At 40.2% G+C, this 24650-nt stretch overlaps 1 long non-coding RNA gene across 2 annotated transcripts in view; it reads left to right on the top strand.

Moving 5' to 3' along the window:
- The window catches only part of LOC121817233 (uncharacterized), a 101768-nt gene that overhangs the window by 2204 nt on the left and 74914 nt on the right, over positions 1-24650 (top strand). Inside the window, exon 2 of one of the 2 annotated variants that reach the window (XR_009597509.1) lies at positions 346-499. This is a non-coding gene — a long non-coding RNA (uncharacterized LOC121817233). Of the gene's footprint in view, positions 1-345; positions 4467-24650 lie in introns of those variants that run through there. The other variant, XR_006057042.2, reaches the window with a different exon arrangement.

The raw sequence follows: 24650 nt of genomic DNA, 5'->3' as shown, positions 1-24650 counted from the left end.
TATGTGGCAATCTTTGCTTCATTATCTACTAGTGACTATTTGGGCTGGGTAGCATCATATGAGTTTTCCTGTTTCAATTGGAAGACTGGCTAGTCGTCAGCTCTTGAGCTCAAATCTTGCATCTGCAAGTTTTCAGTGTCTTCATCCAGATTCTCTCATTCTGCCATCTCTGCAGCCAAGAGTTTGGGGACTATAGAGCATAAGGGCCTTCATATGGTATTTCCAGTGCTTAGCATTAGGCCAGGATTAGAGAAAGTTTGAAATAAACACATGTAGGATGACTTACACTTTGGACTACCTCCTAAGACTTCTCCCTATCTTCTACCCTTTTTATTTCCCAAATAGGAAGCTCTTTGAAGTCAAGGATTCCACCAGAGTTCTACACTGTACTTTACTGAGATGAGCACTGGGTTTTCTGTGAAACTGGATTGAGTTCAAATCCCATATCTGTCTTCTATGAATCTGTGATCTGAGGAGCAACCTGCATCATACAGCAATAGTAAGTATTCAATAAGATGTGTGTAAAGACCTTGCACATAATAGGGTCTTAATAAATGTTATATTTCTTAAAGCAGTATCTTTGTCATGTGTCAGGAGTGGTTTACTTTCCTCAACATGCTCAGAGAATTGGGCTGCCTGGACCTGGCAGGGGCTCTGGTTCCAGGGAAAGACTGCCCCCACTCTCAACGAGGATGAAGGATCAGTGTGTGTATGTGTGTGTGTGTGGGTGTGTGTATGTAACCAGGGCCCATGGACACCTTCGGCAGCCTGGTGAAAAGCCCATGACCCCTTTTCAAAATAATGCTTTTGAATACATAAAATAAAGTGCCTAGAATGATAAAAGAAACTAGTTACATTTAGAATAGTTATCAAAATGTTAAAAAACACAATGTTAATATGGTAAATGTCCTTCTTTATTAATGCATTAAATAATAAAGTCTAACCTCATGTTTAAAACTAAAAAAAAAATGTTATGTTTCTTCCTCTAAGTTCTTAATAAATATTTATTTGATATCTAATGTGAAACACCAGAGTCAATCTGAGATATGGGTTATAAGACCCCTGACACTTTGTAACTTACCTTGATAGCATTGGACAAGGGCAGAGGTATGTACATGCCAGATGAAACTATTAAGAGTCTGAAGTCGTTGCCTCCTGGAAGAGGGTGGAGGATAGAGGTCAGGGAACCTTTAACATTTCTAGAGCTTTGAAAATACAGATTCTTAGGCACCACTCTAGACCTACTGAATTATTTAGGATAGAGTCTGAGATCTGCATTTGTAAATAATTTTCTCAAAAGGTTCTTTAGTTCAAAAACTAGAAAAAAAGAAAAGCAGCAAACAAATCAAACCATAGTGGTAAACACTCAAGAACTTTCCCAGTGAATCAAGAGACAGCTTACCCTGTCTTCTTCCATTGAGTTCCTAGTGCAGACTGAAAACCCTATGAATCGTAGATGGAGGTGATGACTAAATGCTGCTCTTAGAGATTCTTGACATGTGGGTGCAAGACCTCTCTTCTACCATGGGCCTAGGTCAGCCCTGATGCATGGAACCATTGGCTAAGGGTGAATAAACAGTGATTCTATTCTTTTTTCGATCAATTTTGCAATTGTGAACTGCTTGAGTAGTAACTGTGGCCATAGGCAGTAGCACCACCAAAAGTATTCCATGCTGTCTGCTATCAAGATTGAAGCACAGAGGTAGACATTAGACAAGCTGAGTTCAGCTTTTGTCTCTGTAATTTAAAAGTTCTGACCCAGGGGCAGTTATTTCAAGTCTCAATCCTTTATATGTGAAAAAGGGGTTATAATAGTATGTAGTTTGCCAGTGTGTTGCTGAGTCCAATCTCATACTGCTCACCACACAAACACAACAGGCCAATAAATTGAGAGACAAACTATCGGGGCAAAGAATAGTGACTTTATTTGGAAAGCCAGCAAACTGACAATATAATGAACTCATGCCTCAAAGAATCATCTTGTGCAAGTTAGAATTCAGGCTTCTTTTACTAAAAGGGGAAGAAGTAATGTCAGGCATTCCCTGGTTCTGGTCACCTTCTGGAGGGGATTTGTTAATTTCTTCCTCCTTGCCATCATTTACCGGTTGAACCTGGTCAGGATGTTTCCTGAGCTGAACAAAGGTATTTTAGCTTGATGCTCATTACTTGGGAGGCAGGGTTCCCAGAGATTGGTCATTATGTACAACTTAAGCTTATAGACAACATCCCTTTAGTAACTAACTTAGAATATTGATAGAATACAAAAGGTTCTTCCCTATTACAAGTGCATTATCAAGCACTGGAGTTCCCAGTGGGTGTTAGCCACCAGGCTTTCTTTACTTGACTAAGAAATCCTTTTTCATGTTTGTTAGTTAACTATTTACGTCTGTGAGCCTGTTTCCCCATTAGTAAAATGAAGGCCAAGTATGACAGCACCTTATTTCAACAATGTAGCACTTCTCATAAACTTTGCACACACTGAAAATATTAAGTTCCAAAACTCATAGATCAAACTTTGGATTTAGAACAAATGGCCTACACTATTTCTTATTGAGTTAATTGTTCCAGGAAGGCAAATAAAAACATCAGTAGGCCCACACACCCTCTCTTAATCTTAGCAATGCATGTTAACAGTGAAATAATGTGCTCATTTTCATATCCACAGTGATTACTCGTGGGGCACCGATTTGCCAGAGAGGCACGTCAGGAAACCTAGCACAGGAATCATGCATCCAGCAGTTCCAGTGTTGTTTATCATTACCTTTTCATTTAAGCATAAAAACCACTTGACAAATACAAACTCGTTATAACCAGTAGAACTGAATAGAATTTTTTACAAAACAACCCTAATTTCCATGAATAATGTGTTTGAGTTCATGCTGCTCCCTGTCAGGAATGAAAATCATTATTATGGTGATGAAACAAAGGGCATTTGTGGATTTTGTTTGGTTATTTCTTCTTTAATGGATAACAGATTTCTTGAATTCACAGACAAAGAAACTTTGGCCTTTCATCATGTACATAGGTAATATCTCTGTTGCTGTTCGTGACAGCCATTTTAACCAATGCTTCGATTTTGTTATTTGCCAATGGCACAGAAAGAAGTGCCATTGTGCTGAAGTTATTTTTTTCCCTCTTCAATAATGCATTAAAATGATTAATTTTGATGGCATTTCTGAGCAGCTTATTTAAATGATAAGGTGCACAGAAGAAAAGGGATTTGAAACTAAATGTGTCTTCTTTGACAAAATTGCAATGAACTGAAGAGAAATTCTCATTGTATCCTGGAGAAAATTTGGGGGAGGCAAGGTTGAACTATAGTAACAGATCAAAGTTAAGATGAAAAAGAAGGAAAAGTAAGGACTAGAAACCCAGAGCGGGAGCATTCGGGGAGAAGGTCACTTGAAAAGCTGTGGAGAATAAGATATAAGGATAAAAACAAAGGCAATGTCATTCTACTGGTCAGGAAATTAGGAAATGGATGAAGTGAGGAACATCTATACAAAAAATAATGAAGAAATATGTACTGAAACAGAAAACTGGCACCAGATTGTGGGAAAGAAATTCTCTTCAGAAACAAAATCTGCATTCCCACTGCCATTGGGAGCTGTGGAATTTAGCACTTTCACTATTATCAACATATCCTTTATTTAAATAACAAAATTAAAGACATTCCATTTCAGATGCCCTGCTTTGTTGGGAAATGAGCAGTCACAGCAGAGTTCTTAATAGAATCCCGTTTTGGTTTAGTTTGTTTGTTTGTTTTATATCCTTGGGACCATGTCCTCCATATGTTCTGATTCAGTAAGCCCTTCTGTATTTTTATAAGTACCTCTCCCACCCCACCATCTGTATTGTTGGTGATCCAGTTACCATGACTGGAGAAGCACTGACCCAGAAAGTGGGACTTGGAGTAGGCTAGAGAAAAAAGCAGTCATCCAATTCTCTTTCTCACTCATTTTCTTTTCCATTTCTTACCCCACTTCTAGTATGTTCCTTAACCTTTCCCTACCTCCCTGAAATCTAATTACTACATGAGATCAAACAGTATGGAATGAAACTCCAAGAGAAGGTTCCATGCTGTTCCCTTTGCCAGAAACAACTCTTCCCTATTGTCCACCAGACTCTGGCTATCTCATCCCTCCTCTTTTAGTCACCATCCCCTTCAGGAAGCTTCCCTGAAGGCAAGGCTGGGAGTCATCTTGGTGATTATCACTAGGCAGTTACCCCAATGGTTTCTTGTCTGCTTCTTTCTTTCTTTATATTGGAGTATAATTGTTGTACAATGATGTGTTAGTTTCTGCTATAAATCTAAAAATCCACAATGACAGGGACTATGTCTTCCTTGCTCTTACGACCCTGCAACCAGTACAGTGCCTGGAAGACAGGAGGTACTCAACCAATCCTGGCTAGATGGATAACAAAATGAAGATGAAACCAGTGCAAAAATCACCCTAAAAAGAAAATTCAAAGATTCAAAAATATCTAGAAATCTGCCAATACCTTCTAACAAGAATGGAAGTTGAGGCCCATGAAGGGAAAGAACCTGCCCAGTGTTACACGGAACACTAGTGGGTTTCTTCACTGTTCTTCAGAGTTCTTAGATACCGTCAAGATCCACCTCTCCCCAACCTCTCTCTCTTGTTCCCAACTTTTATTGAATAGGTGTGTGCTTTCTCCAAGCCTTACAGAACTTAGTTCCCACCACAGCCTTATTTTACAGATTTGCAAACTGAGTCTCATGGAAGAGAGTAAGTTGCCTGAGATAATGATTAGGAAGAGGCCAATCTCAATCAATCTGGGACTGAATCTATGCCAGCACTATCCAATAGGTCTTTTTGCAGTGAGGGAAAAGTTCTTTATCTGGGCTGTCTGGTATTATAGCCATCAGTCATGTATGGCTTTTGAGGACTTAAATGTGACTAGTGGAACTAAGAAAATAAATTCTTTATTTAAATTTATTTTAATTAATTTACATTTAATTTTGAATAGCTACTCATAGCTAATGGCTGCCCTGCTGACTACTCCAGGTGTACACTATCTAACTGGGATTTTCCTGGCAAGAATACTGGATTGGGTTGCTGTGCCCTCCTCCAGTGTATCTTTCCGAATTCGGGATCAAACCCGAATCTCTTGTGTCTCCTGCATTGCAGGTGGATTTTTTACCACTTAGCCACCCAGGAAGCCCATATATAACCATAAATAATTTGAAATCTATAAAGTAGGATTGGGGTGATTTTTCTTTATTTTTATCTAAATTTATCATAATTAATGCATATTATAGTAAAAAATAATATATTTTTAAAGGACTCAAAAGATCCTTTTCATCTTGTCACTTATATGTCCTATTTTAAATCATTTGATAACTTCCCATCACTATAAATTAAATCTAAGTTCTTCCAGTCAGTGCTTAAGGCTACTGAACCACTGGTTTAAATACCTGTTTCTAACTATCTCCCCAATGGCTTCCCTCATGAGGGGTTTGCTCAGCCAGAGTTGGATATTAACTCTCTGTCCTCAGGAAAGGCCTTATAAATTCTGCCTTGGCACACTTAGTCATAGCTTTTGTCCTGTCCAGAATGCTATCCTTCACAACCTGAGCCTGAAGCACCCAGCTCTTCCCAGTTGCATTCCTAAGTCCTTTCGACAGCATCATCTTCCCACAGCATCTACTGTCATGGGTGGAAAATCTGGTTTCCTTTAGAAGACAAAGCAAGAAAGCCTAAATGAGTCAGTGATGCCATCTAACCGTCTGATTCTCTGATGCTGAAGCTCAAACTCCAATACTTCGGCCACCTGATGCAAATAACTGACTCCTTGGAAAAGACCCTGATGCCAGGAAAGATTGAAGACAGGAAAAAAAGGGGATGACAGAGGATGAGATGGTTGGATGGCATCACCAACTCAATGGACATGAGTTTGAGCAAGCTCCTGGAGTTGGTGAAGGGGAGGGAAGCCTGGCGTGCTTCAGTCCATGGGGTTGCAGAGTCAGACACGGTTGAGTGACAGAACTTAACTGAGGTTCAAAATAGGGATGGGGGTAGGTTGAAAATGACAGATGGACAAGATGTTTCAGACTTAGGGAGAAGGGACAGAATAGTCCATTCTTCAATCCCTAAATACATTTAGGGATTGAAGACTGGACTAAGGGTGTCTGTGGTAGAAGTTATGCAGTAATTTTTAAAATGAAATTCTAGTGTCTTATATTTTAGGGTGTATCAGAATATCTGTAGTGCCAAAATGGCTTCATCAAAACAGACCAAACAAAATACCTTGCTTCATCTACCATAACCCCACCCAAGTTCTTCTCATAGTAATAAAAACAATAATAGTTGAGTTGGATCTATAATATGTGCAATCAATGTGTTAAGCACATTTACTAAGAGTGTCCACCTGAGTCAGTTCTCAAAATAGCTCTGTGAGATGAATGCTATTCCTCTATCACAGATTAGAAAAAAGACATAGGGGCAGGTTATATGGATCTGCCTCAGGTTATATGGCTACAAGGGGGCAGGGCTGACTTTTGAATCCAGAGTCCAATCCAGATGTTTTACAATGAACACAGATCATTTCCAAGCGTTAACCACTTAAGCACTGCAGTGTACAACTCAGAAGCAATGAAAGAAAGAATGTTTGGTAGCAAGTGTATAAGTTAGAGGATCTTAACCTCAATACTATTAACAATTTTAGGATGTGCATTGTAGAATATTTATTAGCAAGATTAGCCTCTACTTGCTAGATGCCAGTAGCAAATGACTGATAGTGACAGTCAAATCTGTTACTGTATATTGCCAAATGTCCTTGAGATGAGTGGGGTATTAATGGAGGAGGAGAGGGAGCAAAATCTCCTGTAGTATAAATATTTGTACCACTGATATAAATGCTTATTCTTAGAGCAGAAATGCAATACTTATTGTTTTGCTTAATACAATATAATATTGTCATTTCCCCTATGGATATTCATAATCCTAGATACATCTCTTCTTCCACCAATTTTCCAATTATCAAACTGAGAGCAACAGAGATTATTGTACAAAACTTTCATTTTATACATCTAATCATTTCATAGATTAATTTCATTAAAAAGCCATAGCAAAAGGGAAGCAAAAACTTTTTAAGTCATCAAGCAATCATTAAATGAATTAAAATAGTAACTCTCAAGTCATTAGTCTGATTTTAGCCAAGCCAAGTAAGTACTATTCGAATATTCTGCACAAAATAGAAAATTACAATTTGAAAGTTCTCCAAGCAGTTGATGGTCCTGTTATTCATTTGATTTAGTAAAGGTTCAGAGCATTTGTGAGCTAAACTTTCCCAGGAAGTCATTTTATACTATTACTGTTAGTCTGTGCAATTAAAAGGATCATTTTTTTTTCTCCTTTGGTAAATGGGTTTTTATGTTATCATTCTGTGTCTCAGGGAAAAGTATAATTTTTAATGGAACAAACCTAAAATCAGCCTCCATATTCCCCCTTAGTGACTTTATATCATCAATCTGTGCAAAGGGAGAATTTTGCATTCTAAAGAGAATCAGTTTGAATTATTAAAAACAGTTGACATACAGGATGAAAAATATTGTCAAAGTATTTGATCGTACCTCAGAATACAAGTTGTATTTCTTTGCCAGAGGGGGAAAAATAGGAAATCTATTTGAACCCTAATTCTGAAAGGCAAAATTTGAACACTATTTTTTTATTGCCTATGGCCTTACTGGATAAGAGTAGTCCACCTGTTTGATCCAGTTTGTTCTAACCTGTGCATTTCACATGGCAAGGGCAGAAAGCCCTAGTTCCATTGCTTAACCAGAAATTTTGATCAAGACTTCTTCTATTACAAGTGACAAATCTTAAACCAGACTCATTTATTGGCCAACATAAAACACTCCAGAAGGAAAGAGTATCTATTCTGAAATATAACTGTTTGGACCTAAATATCATGAGAAGGGGCTTCTCAGGTAGGGCTAGTGGTAAAGAACCCACCTGCCAATGCAAGAGACATAAGAAATACAAGTCAGGAAGATCCCCTGGAGAAGGGCATGGCAACCCATTCTAGTATTGTTGCTGGGAAAATTCCATGGACAGAGGAACCTGGCAGGCTATGGTCCATGGGGTTGCAAAGAGTCAGACACAACTGAAGCAACTTAGCACAGGAGTCTCTCTCTGTCTCTATCATCATCATCACCATGGTTTGAGTTTCTCTCACTTTGGCTTTTAAAATCATTTTTCACAAGATGAAGAAGTGGGTAACAGGAGCTTCCATATCACATCCTTACTGCCTCTGGATTATAGAGGAAAGAGAGTCCTCATTCCCTAACTCAAGTTCTAAAACAATATCTGAAAGATTCTGATGAGGCGTTCTGGGGTCCCAGTTCCATTTCCTGGCATCTCTGTGGCCAGAAAGGGCTGCCATGATATTTTAGATTGGATTCAAGTACAAGTGGTTTTATCTAAGAAATTCTCCCTGTGGAAAATGGTAAGCAAATGGGAGAAACAGGGTAAAGGAAGGAAAAGAGTCTGCCAAAGCTGCAATATCAGATGAAGTGCCAGCCTCCTTCTAATCCAACAGGGAGCTCTGGACCATAAATTGCATGTCAAAGTTTGTCCCTGTGTGGAAGCAGCGAAGCTGGGCTTGTCACCTATGTACCAGTAAGTTAGCTACAGGTTGCCCTGAGAGGGTATAATCTCCTAGGCACTTTCAGCTCTCGCTCTCTGGACGTGAGGCAGCTCTAGCAGCCTAAATGCAAGCCTCTGAGGAAGGTTGCAGGTACCAGCCTTTTGCAGCATAGCCCAGGGAAGTTGGGGGCTGGGCACACAGCACTGATGTTTCCTGCATAAGTTACCCCTGAGTGGCCAAAGTACTGGTTCTCTATGATTGATTACCTCTGTCCATGGAATTCTCTAGACAAGAATACTGGAGTGGGTTGCCATTCCCTTCTCCAGGGGATCTTCCCCACCCAGGATTAAACCCGGGTCTCCTGCACCTCAGACAGATTCTTTACTGACTGAGCTATGATGGAAGCTCAAACACACATTCAGAGAAGGAAAATTACATTTACTGAGAATCTTCTGTGTCACTAACAGTTTTTGTCAACAGCTTCATTGAAGTATAATTATAAGACAATAAAGGGCACATATTTAAAGTATAACTTTGAGAAATGTTGACATATGTATACATCCATTCAACAATTATAGCAATCAAGATGATGAACATCTTCATCACTACAGAAGTTTCTCTTTCTTACCTATCACTTTCTCCCTTTTCTGGTTCCTCCATCCTTGAGAAATTGCTTAAGTGCATTCTGTCACTATAGATTACTTTGCATTTTCTAGAATGTTATATAAATGACATCCTTCAATATATACTCTGCTTTTTGACTTAGCTTGAGATTAATCCATGTTGTTTTGTGCATCACTCACTAGTTCATTCATTTTTATTGCTGAGTAACTCCCTGTTGTATAGGGGTACCACAATTTGTCTATCTGTTCACCAGCTGATGGATTTGATCACTTTTATGTATCATATTACATTTATATTTCATATTCTTGTCATTATACTGTGGGGTAAGTCTTCCTGTACTCTTTTTTACAAAAGAGACATTTAGGCTCAGAGAGATAAACTAAGATACCTGATCACTTAGCTCATAAGTAGTGGAGCTTAGATCTCAGATATTTCCCTCAGCAAACTCTGTGCTGTTTTCACCCTCCGCATCTTTCTAAGAACACAAATTTGACACTCAGTAATTGCTTGTTATTTACTTTAATTAGCAAAATTTACATATTCAGAAGATGTTTTCCTATTTTAAACTCTCACTTAAAAGTCTTGCCTCCAGCTTTGATGCGTTCTTTATGCTGCAATTGGGAAATAGCCCATTTCCTGCTCTTTTTCCTCTTAAAAATAATGAAACAGAATAATTCTGTTTCCTAGCACATGTCCAGTCTTTGGCCATTTTTACTCCATTTCACAAAATCATGTATCATTTCACTACTGAGCTGCGCAGGTGATAGTTTAAGAAGTCAGCACTAAGTAAGTGTGTGCCCTATCTAGATCCCTTGAAGTTTCAAAGTGAAATGGGAAATGATACTAGATGAAAGCATTAGGAATTTCAGCAGCTTTCCCAGTGACAAAACCTCACATCTCACTTAGAAAACTACACCGCACCTACTATCTACTTTGGTACCTTAAATTTCTAAATTTACATTTTTTACTTGTGTATGTCCAATCTCTCCAATAGTAAATTCTGTGAGAATGTCTACCAAACCAACCCCGTTATAAAATCTGGTTGTCCAAGTTCAAATTTCTAAGTCCAATCAACCAGAGGGTTGACACTCTAATCTTGTCAGCCTACAGTTTCCAGACGAGCAGATGCCTAAGAATATAGTTTGGAAGATTTTACCTGTATTATAATAACATCATAAAGTAGGATCATCATAAAGGAGTTAAGGAGATTAATAAAGTCTAGGTTAAGAAGAATGCAGCAGATCCTGCTGGAGCTCTACCCATATCCCCTGTGTGCACGCTTCTGTACTTGAAAGGCCAGTTATTGAAATCCCTTTGATTCTTTCTGCCTGTGGTCATTTGCTTTTGGGAACAGACTGGTCTAGCATGCAGGCCAGGCCAGAAGGGCAAGAAGGTTAATGTCTCCAGAAACAGTTCTCAACCAATAATAGGATAAATACCCTAGCTTTCTCACCTCTTAGGTGGGGATAATGCTGAAGCTGTTCTGCTTTGATCTCTTACAGTTCCCCTGAATAATTGAGCCCATTACTGCTACCAGCCACTTGGTCAACAAATCACCTGCTAATGTCTTCCTTCCCTTCTCTGTCTCCCTTCCCAACTCCTTTCCCCCTGTGCTTTCTGTAATTTCTTAAATAAACTTCTTGCACCCAAATACTTGTCTAAGAGGCTGCTATTGGGAAAACCAAAGACAGACATTAACTAGAAAAGTGTAATAATGACCACTGTTGCACATCTGCTACATATTGGGTTAAGTGTTTCCTATACATTAACCTATTCAATTCCCATAATTAATGGAAAGGTAGGTATTTTTATTCCCATTTGACTAATAAAGAAATTGAGTATTAAGTGGCAAAGTCAGGTTCCACCCAACTCTGAGTACCTCTCAATTATATGTTTTATACTATATTGCAACTCTGAAGCCAGCCCCTTCGGTGTTGTTGTGTGCACAATTAATACAAGCTTATCTAGTGGACCTGGGAAATGCCAGCATCTTTTTCTTATATGTTTGATAATACCTGAAAAAGATAGCTCCAGGAAAAACTAGTTATATTGCAAGGATTTTTTTCCTTTATTTGTTGTGATTCTTTTGAAGTGTTGACATGCAGTTTTAAATGACATTAATTCTCCTAGTTGTGTTTGCAGAAGTAATATCAAAATGATACCCTATTGACATCTATTTCAACTATCCACTCTGGCCTCACTGATGGTACGCCAATGAAATTGTTGTAAGTGACATTTTCACCCTTGCCACCCATTACTGGGAAGGAAATTCAAGGAGTTCCCAATATATTTTATTTTTTAATACTATAACAAGCATACACTACATTCCTTGTTCTTAAATATATGCAATTTATCTATCAGTATCAGAGAGGGTTTCATTTCTTATTCACTTGCCTTTCTTTCTTTTCCACCCATATGCCAGAGAGAAGGAATTTTAATCACTAAAGGAGCATTTGCGTAATAGAAGTGATGTCTGCAATTCCTTCAGCGAAGAGCATGAATAAATGATCTGTAGGTTTTTAATGCATTGCTCCAAATACGAGTTTCACTTTGTACAGAAGTTTCAATAAATTGTTTTGTGTCCCTAAAGATCTGCAGATGCCTCATGGGATGTGTTGCAGAGGATTCCTTTTAGGAAGAATTTTGTTTATGAGTAATATTGTTGTAGCCATGCATTCCAGGAAACAAACTCACTCAGAAGGACAATGCAGATAATGGAGGGCAGTTTATTACACCAGCGGGCCCAAGGCAGAGTCTCCTCTTAGTCAAGGACCCTGACCAGCATTTATGAAAATCTTTTATACCCCACGTGTTCATGTCTGAACCCACCACTCCAAATTCCTTGAGACTTACATAAACCAAGGAAAATACAATCCCAGTAACCCCATCATTCACGTGCTATGTGCTCATGTGCTCAAACAGTCAAACAATTAGCCAATAATCAATAAACCTGAGGTTACACTCTGATAGATACAGAAAAATTTATGGCCTGTCTGAAGGAAGGGGTGATTAGTGTATGTTTTCTCTTAGGCGATGAGTAACCTAGATATGATCTTCAAGGTTCCCTGGTCTGGAGGGGGTCTTATCCTTCTGTTGTTGTTTTCATAGGCACTAAACACAGAGTTCAGAGTCCATTGGAAAGTTGGCTGAGCATGATCAGCATGAACAGGCCTAAGATGGAGTCCAGGCCCTATGATTTCCTTCTTCAATATATTCTCTGCATTTTTCTCCCTCCTATGAATGACTAATGACATTGAATAATATAAGCATGCTGTTTTTCTTTTCCTTTTAATAAGAGGTCCAACATGAACTTCAATCTGAAATTTTCTGGGTGTTTCAGAATTCAGCACCGTATTTTCACTCAAGGATTTAAAAGCACAATACAACAAGAGTTGAGATCAAATGATAATTTAAGCTTATACAATAGTTAACTTCACACTGAAGTGACACACACTACTCTATTTTTATCTATTTCTTAGGTTGCTTCAGTAGTGTCCAACTCTATGTGACCCTATGGACTGTGGCCTGCCAGGTTTCTCTGGCCATGGGATTCTCCAGGCAAGAATTCTGGCATGGGTTGCCATTCCCTTCTTCAGGGAATCTTCCCAACTCAGCGACCAAACTAATGTCTCTTAAGCCTAACCTGCATTGGCAGATGGGTTCTTTAACACCAGTGCCACCTAGGAAGCCTTTGATGATGATGACAAAAGTCGCCCAGTAGTGTCCATCACTTTGTGGCCCCATGGACCGTATAGTCCATGGAATTCTCCAGGCCAGAATATTGGAATGGGTAGCCCTTCTTCTCCAGGGGATCTTCTCAACCCAGTGATCAACCCAGGTCTCCTGCATTGCAGGTGGATTCTTTACCAGCTGAGCCAAAAGGGAAGCCCTTATAATATGTCTATGATACAGATGCTATTATTATACCCATTTTTTAGATAAATACACTGAGACTTAGAAAGGATAAACTTTGGGCTAAAGGGCACACAATCATTATAGTGTTTAAATTTTACCCACAAGCTTTATCAGTTTGTTCCTTAATAATTAATCCTATTTAGTCTTGCATACAGACCCTGCCCTGCAAGTTAGCCTAAATGTCAAACATTTTGTCTCTAAAACTTAGCAGTTGGAGAAGGAAACAGCAACCCACTCCAGTATTCTTGTCTGGGAAATATCATAGGGGAGCCTGGCAGGCTACAGTCCATGGTGTCACAAAAGAGTGGGACAAATTAGTGACTAAACAACAACAACAAGGCACTAGCCACAAATAACTATTGAGCACTTGAAATAAGCTAAGGTGTGCTACAAGCAAAAAATGTATACTGGATTTTCAAGACAGTTTGAAAAAAGAGAAAGAGTGTAAAACACCTAATAATCTTTAAACTGACTATATGTTAAAAGCTGTTTGCTGTATATTGGGCTAAATAGAATGTTATTAAAACTCAGCAGTGGCCACAGGACTGGAAAAGGTCAGTTTTCATTCCAATCCCAAAGAAAGGCAATGCCAAGTAATGCTCAAACTACTGCACAATTGCACTCATCTCACATGCTAGTAAAGTAATGCTCAAAATTCTCCAAGCCAGGCTTCAGCAATACGTGAACTCTGAACTTCCAGATGTTCAAGCTGCTTTTAGGAATGGCAGAGAGGAACCAGAGATCAAATTGCCAACATCTGCTGGATCATGGAAAAGGAAGAGAGTTCCAGAAAAAAATCTATTTCTGCTTTATTGACTATGCCAAAGCTTTTGACTGTATGGATCACAAGAAACTGTGGAAAATTCTGAAAGAGTTGGGAATACCAGACCACCTTACCTGCCTCTTGAGAAACCTATTTTCAGGTCATGAAGCAACAGTTAGAACTGGGTATGGAACAACAGACTGGTTCCAAATAGGAAAAGGAGTACGTCAAGGCTGTATATTGTCACCCTGCTTATTTAACTTCTATGCAGAGTACATCATGAGAAACGCTGGGCTGGAAGAGGCACAAGCTGGAATCAAGATTGCTGGGAGAAATATCAATCACCTCAGATATGCAGATGACATCACCCTTATGGCAGAAAGTGAAGAGGAACTAAAATGCTTCTTGATGAAAGTGAAAGAGGAGAGTGAAAAAGTTGGCTTAAAGCTCAACATTCAGAAAACAAAGATTATGACATCTGGTCCCATCACTTCATGGGAAATAGATGGGGGAACAGTGGAAACAGTGTCAGACTTTGTTTTTCTGGGCTCCAAAATCACTGCAGATGGTGACTGCAGCCATGAAATTAAAAGACGCTTACTCCTTGGAAGGAAAGTTATGGCCAACCTAGATAGTATATTAAAAAGTAGAGATATTACTTTGCCAACAAAGGTCTGTCTAGTCAAGGCTATGGTTTTCCAGTGGCCATGTATGGGTGTGAGAGTTGGACTGTGAAGAAGGCTGAGCACCGAAGAATTGATGCTTTTGAACTGTGATGCTGGAGAAGACTCTTGAGAATCCCTTGGACTGCAAGGAGATCCAACCAGTCCATCGTAAAGGAGATCAGTCCTGAGTATTCATTGGGAGGACTGATGGTGAGGCTGAAACTCCAATACTTATGCAAAGAGTTGACTCATTGGAAAAGACCCTGATGCTGGGAGGGATTGGGGGCAGGAGGAGAAGGGGACAACAGAGGATGAGATGGCTGGATGGCATCACTGACTCGATGCACATGAGTTTGGGTGAACTCCGGGAGTTGGTGATGGACAGGGAGGCCTGGCGTGCTGCAATTCATGGGGTCACAAAGAGTTGGACATGACTGAGCAACTGAACTGAACTGAACTGAATTGAAATTTTTTTAAAAAAGAAAAACGATGGATAACTAATGGGAACCTACTATATAGCGAAGGGAACTCTATACTCAGTGCTCTGCAGTAACCTAAATGGGAAGGAAATCCAAAAAGAGAGGATATATGTATACATATAGCTGATGCACTTTGCTGTACAGCAGGAACTAACACAACATTGTAAAGCAAATATACTCCAATAAAAATTATTTAAAAAGAAATGGTCTTTGCAAGCATGAAGATAGGAACACCTTTTCTGGTAGTCCCAAACTTTAAGCATCTCAGAGAAAATAGCAGGATGGCAGAGAACAGCTCTCAGACTTGTTGTTAAGTTGCTCAGTCGTGTCCAACTCTTTGTGATCCCATGGACTGCAGCACACCAGGCTTCTATGTCCTTCACCATCTCTCAGAGCTTGCTCAAACTCATGTCCATTGAGTCTGTGATGCCATCCAACTATCTCGTCCTCTGTTGTCCCCTTCTCCTCCCACCTGCTATCTTTCCAAGCGTCTAGGTCTTTTCTAATGAGTCAGCTCTTTGCATCAGGTGGCCAAAGTATTGGAACTTTAGCTTCAGCATCAGTCCTTCCAATGAATATTCACTGGCCCTTCCAATGAATTAGCTCTCAACCTAATTTTGCCTAATTGGCAATGGTGACTAATCTGTCTTAAGAAAAATTGTTCAGCCTTTTGAGACTGAGGTCTTCCCTGATAGCTCATTTGGTAAAGAATCTCCCATCAATGCAGGAGGCCCCGGTTGGATTCCTGGGTTGGAAAGATCCACTGGAGAAGGAACAGGCTACCCACTCCAGTATTCTTGGGCTTCCCTTGTGGCTCAGCTGGTAAAGAATCCATCTGCTATTTGGGAGACCTGGGTTTGATCTCTAGGCTGGAAAGATCCCCTGGAGAAGGGAAAGGCTACCCACTCCAGTATTCTGGCCTGCAAAATTCCATAGACTGTATAGTCCATGGGGTCATAAAGTTCGGACATGACTGAGTGACTTTCACTTCACTTGACTTGTGAGACTGAGCTTTTGACCTCAATGCCGGAATCTCCTATGATCCCTATGCTAACCTTGATGAAGGGGTAATTGGCATGACAACTTTCAGTGCTTCTAGAAATAGCATGTGCTAAGTCCCCTTTTCCCAGGGAATATGTCACATAATCTTCAGCACTGTTGATTGCTTTCTCCTAAGACCTAACCAGAAGTCATAGCTGCTGTGGAGTTTAGAATCTAGTGGTAGATAAGCCATACAGGGGCTAAGTGGGAAACATAACTGATATATTTCTTGTTCTCATGCATATCATGTTATTTTTGCTGATGTTCAAAAGTTAAGGGTTAAACGTATAAATTCTGTTTTTCTATTTTCTCAAATTTTAAGCCTTAACACTTAGTAAAGCTAACTCTGATAAATGATGTTTTACTTAGAAATCCTAAAGTGTGTTTGACTGTATCTTAGAGAAAAAAAGAAACTTTAAAACAGTTAATAAAGCACATAGATTAACAAAAATAATAATGTGTACAAAACATTAAGAAGTAGAGAGTTTGGAGGCTGTGGAAAACTAGAATTTATGTATCTGTTCTGAAGGGCATACACAAATTTCATGTGACTATGGCTCTGTGGGTTAAAGGTATACAGAAATTCTTGGGACCTACAGATCTCTTTTTCTCCTGTGACCAGGGTCAGTCTCAGAACAAATAATCTAAAGGTTTTCTGGATTCCTGTATCTTCCTGGGCTGTTGACATTATGGCCATCACTGCACAAGCAAGAAGCCTAGGGCAGAGAAGAAAGTGTCTCTGTAGTCTTGGATGAATTTTGTGACCCAGCCAGTGTTTAGGTGGTCAGGGTCTTAATTTTCTCCACCTTTTGCTGCTTCTGCAGCAGATTTGACCCTACCAAGACATGGAAAGTGGGAGATGGCTGAGTTGATATATAGGATTGGTTGATTTTCCCAAAGAACTGGGAGATCCAGATTTTTATGTAGGCCCATTTTATCTCTTAACATCTTTGTTGGTTTATAATTTGAATTGAATAAACAGCACTTACTTAAATTGTGGAGCTTCCCAGGTGGCTCAGTGGTAAAGAATCTGCCTGCCATGCAAGAGATGCAGGTTCGATCCCTGAGTTGGGAAGATCCTCTTGAGAGGGAAATAGCAACCCACTCCAGTATTCTTGCCTGGGAAATCGCGTGGACAAAGAGGAGCCTGGTGTGCTGCAATCCATGAGCTTGCAAGAGTTGGACATAACTTAGCAACTGAATAACAATAACACTTAAATTGTACAATGTGCTGAATTTTGACATAGGTATGTACCTATAAAGCCATCACAACAATGAAGGTAATGCATATATCTTTACCCCCAAAAGTTTTCTCATGCCCCTTAATGATCTCTTCCTTTTGTCCTTCCCTAATCTACATGCAACTATTGATTTGTTTTATTTCATAACACATTAGTTTACATTTTCTAGAATTTTTTATAAGTGCAATACAGTATGAGGATTTTTCCTACCTTCTGTCAGTAAGCATTATTATTTTGAGATTATTTACTGTTATGAATATAAATAGGTTATACCTTTTTACTGCTGAGTAATATTTCCCTGTGTATGGATGGTATACAGTTGTTTATCCATCAATTGTTAATGAACATTGAGGTTGTTTACAAGTTATATTAAAAATAAAACTTATTTGAAGCAAAGAAGCAAACAAACTAAAAACTTGGCACTTGTTCCAAAGTTATCAGGTAGTTTATATTTTACACTGTATGGTTGAAAGCTTTCCGTATTAGTTTGCTTGATAAAAGGAGTAGTACTTGACACTTTTTTGACATCTCCATCAATTTTAACCTATTCAACTTTGACAGTAACCCCGAAGTTTTCATATTTTTGTTATTTTCATAGTTAAGAAGAATACAAAAACTACCTACATGTCTTCAGCCTTCAAAAGCAGGTACACCACTCTTCTGCAGCCATTTTAGCAAGTCACTGTGAGTTCAGGGAACAAGCTCAAGCTGGAGACACACAGGGAAGTGACAGGATGGAAATTTGAATCCTGGACTGACTGTGGTCCAGTTTTGTTTTTTTTTTTTCCTGTTTCAGTATATCCCAAGACGTAGATAAAACATAACACTAATTTCAAGGACAATGATGGTGTTATGTGAAAATAAAGTTTTCATTGAGGCCAAATAAATTTGGTGAATAGGTGGGAAGAAAGTCAACCAGATTTCTTTCCTCTAGGATTTTTCAGAGATCATGACATGCTAATTCACAAGCTGGATCTGGGCTGTCAAAAGAAGAATTCTAAGGTCATCCCCAAGATTCCAACCCCTGAGTATCTGAGTGCAGTGTAATCTTGTCCCCTTGAGTGAAGGTCAGATTGGTGAAGTTGATGGGATATCATGCCTATGTTTTGGCTACATTACATGGCAAATGATTCTGTGTGTGTTTGTGTGTGTGCTCTGTCATGTCTGACTCTCTGTGACTACATAGGCCCACCAGGTTCCTCTGTCCATGGAATTTTCCCAGCAAGAGTATTGGAATGAGTTGCCATTTCCTCTTCCAGGAGATCTTCCCAACCTAGGGATCTCACCCTTTTCTCCCGTATTGGTGGGTGGATTCTTTACCAGTGGAAAGTATGAAGGTTCTCAAAACAGTTGACTTCGAGTTAATAAAAAATTGGATGATCGCAGATGAACCTGACTTAACCAGGAGAAAGTCTCTAAAAGGGACTGAGGTTGTCCTGCTGACCTTGAGAAACAAGCAGCCATGTGTGGTTGCCCATGGAGAGATGCTGTCTCTAGTTGCTGAGGGCAGTCTCCAAGAGGAACTGAATTCTGCCGCATACTGCATACGCTTGGAGAAGAACCTGAGCTCCAGAAAAGAACACAGCCCAACCAATACCATGATGAATCCCCATGAGAATCTGAGCAGAGAGTACAGTTAGGACCTGCTTGGACTCCTAACCCACAGAAACAGTGAGATAATACATGACTATTGCTTTAAGCTGCTAAGTTTATGGTAGTATGTTATGTAACATAGAAAACTAATAGAGGGATATAGCACTTGATTGTCAAGAAATCCTTTCTTTTTTTTCCCAGTGTATCTTACAAGATTGGCATTCCATAAAATTAACTTCCTGAAATGCTTCATTTTTAATAACTTTTTTTTTCTTTTTGGAGAATGGTTAATGGTCCTATCACAACATTTTGCTTCTGGGAATAGACAGACCTTGTTCTGATCAGGAAAAGAAGGGGTGTGTACTCATTTAGTAGACCCAGACTTGGTGTGACATGAGGATAGAAGCCAATGAATTAGCAAGGCAAGGCCAGGTAAGAAGAAAAATGTCAAAATTTAACTTATGTGATGGTTAATTTTATATGTCAACTTGACTGGACCAAGGAATCTTTAGAATTTGATTAAACATTATTTCTTGGTGTATCTCTGAGGGTATTTCTAGATGAGATTAACATTTGAATCCATAGACTGAGTAAAGCAGATTGCCCTCCCCAGTGTGGGTAGACCTCATGCAATTCACTGAACAAATGGCTAAATAAGAAAGTACAACAACAAAAAAAGTAACCACGTAGAACAAAAGGCTAAGTGAGAAAGAATTCTCTCTGCCTGACTGTCCTCAAGCTGAGACATCAGTGTTTTCCAAATTTTGTATTTGGACTCAGACTCTAACTGGAAGTTGTATCATTGGCTTGCATGATGCCCTTCTCAGCCTGACCAGTTTTGAAATTCAAACTATTAATGGCCCAGAGTTGATGAGTGATGCTTTCCAAAAGTATACTGATGAAGGAAATTCAAATACCAACAATTTACACTGCAGTAGTTGGAAAAGACCATTTTGAGTTGGCCTGATCAGGTCATCCCTACTTGTAAAAAACTTGCATTTTTGATGGTTTACATGTGGAGATGAAGAGAGAAGGGAAGATCCTGGATGATTCCTAGGTTTATGGTTGCTAACAGCATGGTTGGTTGGGGGCAACCTTCACTCATTGAAAAAATAGCTCAGGTTTAGTAGAGAAAGATCGTTAGTTAAGTTGATTTTGAGATGCCTTTGTAATATTTAAAAAAGATATTTCAAAAGGCTATTAAATATGTGGTCACTACTGGACTAGCAATATACATGTGTGGGCCATCTGCAAAATAGTTGTAATTGAAGCTGTGGTCATGGGTGAGATTGTTGTGCTGGGGGGGTGGGGGGCGCGGTGGGATCAAAGGAGTGGACCTAGAATTCCTGAAGAATTCTATAGCTATAATTCTATAGCTAATGGGCTGATAGAGGAAGCTTGAAAAGTTGACAAGAACCTTTTGTAAAAGCATAGGAAAATAGAGTTTGAGCTCCTACTTGAAAGATAATTAAGCTTCTGACTAGAAATCAGTAGAAAGGACATTCGGAGATGGAGGAAACACAATGAGCTGAATCACTGAGGGCAAAGTGAGAAGATACAGAGAAGAGCAAGTTATGCAGTTTGATTGTGAGGCTGAGAGAGAGCTGGGATGACAAAAGGAGCTGGTTGTCATATGATGAGCAGGCCAGAACGTTGTTGTAAAGATTTGCATTCGTTCAGCAGACTTGGGATTTTTCAACTTGGGACGCTGTGTGTCAGGGATCTGGACATCCCATATACATCTCAACTGCTTTGTCTTTCCATATTTGGCTAAGACAGTATTTGGAGATACAAATCTGTTATCTTCCCTCTCTGTATTTCTCTCCATTCAAATATAAGTTTGCTCTACGCTCATTGCCTGCTCTGTTTCTCCAGTGGGAGACACATGTTTGAAGTGTAAATTGCCTAGAAAGAGCAGACAGGTGGTGGGAACAGATCAAGTGGATTGGGTGCAAAATAACCAATGAGTTATGAGGTTTGTGGAAAACTGGGGAGCACTTTTCTCTTTTAAAGAATTCAAATTTAAACTTAAACAACAAAGAAAAACACATGAGGAAGCCACACAAGGATTATCTGCAGGCTGTTTCTCGGTTCCTGTGGACTAAACTTTGGAAGAATTGGGTGAAGAAGGTGGCAGAAAGTTTTTAGAATGCAAAAATCTGGGAAGAACAAGATGGAAGAGGAGTAGGTGGACATGGAGTATATCTCTCTACGGGTACATCAGGACATACACCTTCAGGCACAGAAGTGCATGTAGTGAAGAATCAAAGCTACTCCATTTTGTAAGGTTCCGGGAAAAGAGCCTTTGGAAATCCCCTGACCTCACCCCACCACCTGTGAACCAATCAGAACCCTTGGCCAGCCTGGGAAATTCGAGTCAAGCCCAGGAAAGGAGAACCAATCAGAACTCAACACCTAACCCTTCACCAGAAGGTGACCAATCAGACCCGGAGACTCCCGTTTTTCGAATTTTTCGCGAGATAATACCCTATATAAGCAATGTAACCCAGAGCTCAGGGCTCCTCCCTATAGCTGCTGCGTTGGTATCAGTGGGAGCCCCAGCTCGAGCTTGGTAATAAAAACTCTCTTGCTTTTGCATCGGATATTGGCTCCCTGGTGGTCATTGGGAGATTTCGTGACTTGGGCATAACAGTAGAACACCAGCTGAGAGTGGACAGGAGTACCTGACCAGCAGAAAAGAATATATAGAACCACACAAAACTGGGTAGGAGAAAGGAACTAGGGGGAAAAGCAGGAGTTTTAGTAGGACTGGACCTACTAGTCAGGTAGGGGAACTGAAGCAGGGATTCAGTCCCCACATTGGGGCAATTGTCTGAGTCAGAAGAGAAACATTTAAGACTGAGAGTGAAACAGCTGATCTGTGGCAGCCTAAAAGGAATGAGAATCAGACAGTCCTTGCTGTAGCCATACATACCCCAGACAGGGATGCAGGCTCCCTGGAAGGCACAGAAACTGGGAGCTGGGGTTTAGGGATTGTGGGGCAATCCCAGGGTGAGGGCTGCTGTTGACTGCGGAGAGACGATCAAGGAGATCTGAGGGAGGAGATTGTGGTGGGAAATGCCTATGGAGGAAAGCCAGGCAGCCATGGAAGCAAGGTAATACTGCTGAGTCACTAGTAGGGGGTGGAGCCATCACCATAGCCTCTCTCCCCCAACAGGCCAGCATCTGAAGCTGAACAATTGAGAGGCTGGCCCATCAAATGCCTGACGCACTGAACTACAGAGTAGGACCCCACCCAAGGTGCTCCTTTAAGTGACTGATATTTTAAACTATAGAGTAGGACCCCACCCAGGGTGACCCTTTAAGTTCCTGACATGCTGAACAACAGAGAAGGACCCCAGACAAGGGAACCTCTAAGTGCCTGAATGGGTGGGGTTATGGAGAAAGACTGGCCAAAGAGGCCTTCTGATCTCCAGCTATAAGAGGCTCAAAAAAAGACTCTTATAGGGCCATAACTCCTGCAGTGAAGGCAGTCCATGTCCCTGCACCCTTGGCGCCACCAGGGTCCCTGCAAGCCAAGTGGCTATGCCACCTTCACACTCAACTCTCACTAGGGCAGAGATGCCACAGGCAAAAAAATCTTGCATCTGTGCACACAAGGTCATTTTGGTAGTGTCCAGCTCTTTGAGACCCTATAGTCTGTGACCTGCCAGGCTTCTCTGTCAGGGTCTCCAGGGAAGAATTCTGGAGCGTATTGGCTAATACTGGTTGCCACACCCTTCTAGAGCGCTATACTTCCTGTTGCCCTAGCTGCCAACTCCTCTGAGTACCTGGTGCTGCCAGAATCCCTGCAACCCAAGCAGCTGCACCACCTCCACCCCTGGCCCTCACAGGGGCAAACCCAAGTCCTCCAGGGGAGCCATGAGAGCAAACCCCAGTGGAAAACCCACATGCAGAGGTGAAAATAAAACCACAACTGAAACCCTGGGGCAGTGGGGCTAAGGAAGAAGACCCAAAACTTTCCCACCAGCTGTACATGCTGGAGGTTAAATCCACAATATCAGCTCGGCAGACTCTGTGGCTATGGAATATATAAAAAAACACTGAAAGCTCCCACGAAAGAAAACACAGTAGTTCTAATAGCTGTGGACATTGGAGGCAACAACACACAGGAGTAGGACCCAATTAGAATCTGAGATGCCACCACAGCAGGTCCAGAGATGAGCACAGTGTTGGAGGGCATCCTAAGGAAGTGAGGTGGACTGTGACTCCCAAAGAGGGAAAGGACTCTGAGAGCAGTGACTCAAGAAAAAACATTTATTATTCTTACATTTTGACTTGTTCTGTAGATTCTTTTGGATTTATTTCCTCCCCCTTGCCCCGTTGTAGTTGTCAACTTTATTGGCACTATGAAATCTAATTAAGCTTTTGAGCTTTTTTTCTCAGTCACATTTTTTGTTGTTGTTATAAACCTCTGCCTCTACATTAGGCTTTTGCATTTCTCTGGAGTCTTTTGTCTTTCTTTCTTTCTTTTCTCTCTCTCTTTTTTCTTTTCTCTATTTTTAATTTTTAAACTTATTTTTTCTACATTTATTCCTTTGTTTGCTTTTCCTGGTGTTCTTTTCCCCTTGCAGTTAATCTTTAATGTATATAAATCTTCTTCATCTACCTCTATCTAACTTTACATATCTATTATTTCTTTCTATTCTTTCATTCCTTTCCTCTGCATATTTGTTAGATTTGTTTACAGTGCTTTGTTTCCCACTTGGTCCTTGCTTTAGTTTGGCTTTTCAGTTTGTGCTTTATTAGTTTTGTTCTTAAATGGTAAATATAATTTTTAACTACTTTGTTCATTGGGTCAATCTACTGTACTTTATTTTTATTGGTGGACAGTTTTGACTTTGCTTATGGGTGTATATGTGTATGTGTATATTCCATTATTTTGATTAATACTTGCCTGATTTGGTAACTGCCATTTGTCTAGGGTTCATCTTCGGTTTCTTGTTTTTGGGTGTTTGTTCTTATCTCACTTAATGCCATAAAAAACCACTTGTGGAATCTTTCTTCCTGACCAGACACAAAGCCCTGAGCCTTTGGAGTGGGAGCACTGACTCCAAGAAGCTAGACTACTGGAGAACTAACCCTCAGTTCAGTCTCTCTGTCATGTCCGAATCTGCGACCCCATGAATCGAAGCAGGGCAGGCCTCCCTGTCCATCACCAACTCCCAGAGTTCACTCAGACTCGCGTCCATCGAGTCAGTGATGCCATCCAGCAATCTCATCCTCGGTCGTCCCCTTCTCCTCCTGCTCCCAATCCCTCCCAGCATCAGAGTCTTTTCCAATGAGTCAACTTTTTGCATGAAGTGGCCAAAGTACTGGAGTTTCAGCTTTAACATCATTCCCTCCAAAGCAATCCCAGGGCTGATCTCCTTCAGAATGGACTGGTTGGATCTCCATGCAGTCCAAGGGACTCTCAAGAGTCTTCTGCAACACCACAGTTCAAAATATCAATTCTTCAGCACTCAGCTTTCTTCACAGTCCAACTCTCTCATCCATACATGACCACTGGAAAAACCATAGCCTTGAATGACGGACCTTTGTTGGCAAAGTAATGTCTCTGCTTTTGAATATGCTATCTAGGTTGGTCATAACTTTCCTTCCAAGGAGTAAGTGTCTTTTAATTTCATGGCTGTGGTCACCATCTGCAGTGATTTTGGACCCCAAAAAATAAAGTCTGACACTGTTTCCCCATCTA

This window comes from Ovis aries, chromosome 19 (assembly GCF_016772045.2).
Source record: "Ovis aries strain OAR_USU_Benz2616 breed Rambouillet chromosome 19, ARS-UI_Ramb_v3.0, whole genome shotgun sequence".
In the NCBI taxonomy this organism is placed as follows: Eukaryota; Metazoa; Chordata; class Mammalia; order Artiodactyla; family Bovidae; genus Ovis; species Ovis aries.
The sequence above is the reverse complement of the archived record's forward strand: the minus strand, read 5'-3'. Positions and strand labels throughout refer to the sequence as shown.